Raw genomic sequence first — 3463 nt, 5'->3', positions numbered from 1 at the left:
GATTTCAACTGGAAGGTGACATGCTTTGCCATATACCAATCTGTATGGAGTAGTTCCTATCGACGTCTTACAAGCAGTCCGGAAGGCCCATAATGCATCGTTAAGCTTGTCAACCCAATCCTTTCTATGTCGAGCTACTGTCTTTTCCAATATGGCCTTGATATCTCTATTTGCATTCTCAACTTGCCCGGTAGTCTGAGGATGATACGGGACTCCTCCCCGATGTTGTATACCTTGCTTTTGAAGTAATCTCCACATGGGTACATTCCGGAAGTGTGTCCCCCTATCGCTAATCACAATTCGTGGTACTCCAAATCTTGTGAACAATCTCTTTAGAAATCTTGTTACACTTCTTGCATCATTGTTCCGAAGTGCTTCTACTTCAACCCATTTGGAGACATCATTGTTCCGAAGTGCTTCTACTTCAACCCATTTGGAGACATAGTCCATCCGAAGTGCTTCTACTTCAACCCATTTGGAGACATAGTCCACTGCGATAAGGATATATTTGAAACCTTTGGAATTCGGAAACACTGCGATAAGGATATATTTGAAACCTTTGGAATTCGGAAACTGTCCTGCAAAGTCTAGTCCCCATATATCAAAAATTTCGCACGCCAGGATGTTGTTTTGCGGCATCTTGTCTTTTCCAGTGATGTTCCCAGTTCGTTGACATCTATCACAGTTTCTGACACAGATTTGAGCATCCCGAAATATTGAGGGCCAGTAGAATCCTGCTTTTTGAGCATCCCGAAATATTGAGGGCCAGTAGAATCCTGCTTCAAGTGCTCTCCGAAATATTGAGGGCCAGTAGAATCCTGCTTCAAGTGCTCTTCTAGCAGTTCTGTTAGCTGAGTGATGGCCCATTCGATGGCATTCTCCAAGAATCTCATGTCCTTCAGCCTCTGTTACACAACGTCGAATTATTTGATCCGCGCACACTTTGAAGAGATATGGCTCGTCCCAGAAATAATATCGAGATTCTGCTATTAACTTTCTCCGGGCATGTGTATTCAAAAATTCCGGTAACTCTCCCCCTACAAGATAGTTAGCCAGATCCGCATACCAAGGTGTGAGATAGAGACCCATCAGCTTTTCCTCTGGAAAATATTCATTCACATCCCCAATCATATCCTGTCCTTTCTCATTTTCTAACCTTGATAAATGATCTGCTGCACTGTTTTCAACTCCTTTTCGGTCCACGATAGTCACGTCAAATTCTTGCAATAGCAAAATCCATCCGATCAATCTTGGCTTTGCTTCAGGTTTAGACATAAGGAACCTGATAGCTTCATGATCCGTATGAATGATGACCTTTGACATTAAGAGAAATGATCTAAATTTATCTAACGCAAACACGATTGCAAACAGTTCTTTCTCGGTCGTGGTGTAGGCTTGCTGCGGCTTAGTCAACATTGGACTAGCATAGGCGATAGGCTGAAATTTCTTATCATTTTTCTGCCCTAGCACGACTCGAACTGCAAAATTACTTGCATCACACATCAGCTCAAAAGGTTGGTCCCATTTTGGTCCTACAAGAATTGGAGTATGTACCATGGCATCCTTTAAATTTTGGAATGCTTTCATTGCGTCCTCGTTTAATTCAAACACTGCGTCTTTTTCCAACAGTTTGGTCAACAGTCTTGTGATTTTCGAGAAGTCTTTAATAAATCTTCTATAAAATCCCACATGTCCCAAGAAACTTCTCAGGGATGTCACATTGTGCGGTGCTGGTAAGGTTTCAATAATTGCTGTCTTAGCTCTGTCAACCTCAACTCCTTTTTTTGAAATTTTATGTCCAAGCACAATTCCTTCTATGACCATGTAGTAGCATTTTTCCCATGATAATGCTAAATTCATTTGCTGGCATCGTTCCAAAACCTTTTCCAAATTTCCAAGGCATTCTTCAAAAGTTTCCCCGAAAATTGTGAAATCGACCATGAAAACTTCCATGAAATTACCAATGAAATCTTCGAAAATAGCCAACATGCAACGCATAAAGGTGGCAGGGGCGTTACAGAGACCAAATGGCATTCTCCTATAAGCAAATGTACCAAACGGACAAGTGAATGTTGTTTTCTCTTGGTCCTCCAAGGCTACTGGAATTTGAAAGTATCCGCTCATTCCGTCCAAGAAACAGTAGTAACCGTACCCGCTTACTCTTTCAATCATTTGATCTATAAAGGGCAATGGAAAGTGGTCTTTACGGGTGGTTTCGTTGAGCTTTCTATAGTCGATACAGACTCTCCATCCAGTTATCTTTGTCGTAGGAATCAGCTCCTTGTTATCATTCTCAGTGACTGTGATTCCTCCTTTCTTTGGTACTACGTGAGTTGGACTGACCCATGTGCTGTCCGAAATAGGGTAGATCATTCCGACATCCATAAGTTTGATCACCTCATTTTTCACGACTTCAAATGTGTTCGGGTTAAGTCGACGCTGCGGTTGTGCCACAGGTTTGGATCCTTCTTCCAATAAAATTTTATGTGTGCAAATGGTCGGATTAATCCCTTTCAAGTCAATCATCTTCCAACCTATAGCTTCTTTGTTCCTTTTCAGCACTGTTATCAGTTGTTCTTTTTGTCTTTCTGAAAGATCTATGACAACTGGTAACTCTTTCCTTGTTCCTAAATAAGCATACTCAAGATGAGCGGGTAGAGGCTTTAATTCTCCTTCATGCATTATCTCATCGTCTTCTTTCCTTTTCTCATTTTCATCATCATATTCTTCCTTAAATTCATCAAATTCATCCCCGTCATTTCCAACCATTTCCTCCGAGACTTCACCAACAGAGTTTATATTCTCAACAAATTCAGAAACACAATCATTATCAAGCAAATTAAAACGATCGACCTCTCGGTGTAAAGCAATATGTAAAGAGTTAAGTTCATGCTCAAAAGTACTTTCATTATAACTCTTAGCACCTATGGGACATTCCCAATTAAAATCATGCCTCTTAGCTTTGGGTACTTCACACAGATAATCAATTTCATCATGCACATAATCAACGAAAAAGCATTCATCACCATCTAAAGGGTATTTCATAATTTTGGTCACATCGAAGCTAGCAGACTCGTCTCCTACACGAAAAAGCATTCATCACCATAATTTTGGTTGCTTCCGGATGAAAGAGGTTGTTCTGGGGGATTAGAAGAATAGGCATATGCATTGGCTCTGTCCACGTCCTCACCACGTGTGTGACTCGGCGTGGAATTGTTCCAGTGAGCTCCCACGCCGGCACACACGCGTGTGGATCTCGTGGTCGGGTCACAGCTCGCTAAAATTTCAGAATTTGAATGGTTTGGTGTAACACCCCAATTTTCACATCTTGGATTTATTACAAAATCCCTAATAATACATCGCGGAAGCTTACGTCTAACCAGCAGAAAACTGGGTGTTACCGCCACGCTTAGGTATCTCTCCTATACCCAAACATTAAGGCTAAACTTACAACATCGACATC

This window comes from Ipomoea triloba, chromosome 4, assembly GCF_003576645.1.
Source record: "Ipomoea triloba cultivar NCNSP0323 chromosome 4, ASM357664v1".
NCBI lineage: Eukaryota > Viridiplantae > Streptophyta > Magnoliopsida > Solanales > Convolvulaceae > Ipomoea > Ipomoea triloba.
This window is presented reverse-complemented; position numbering follows the sequence as displayed.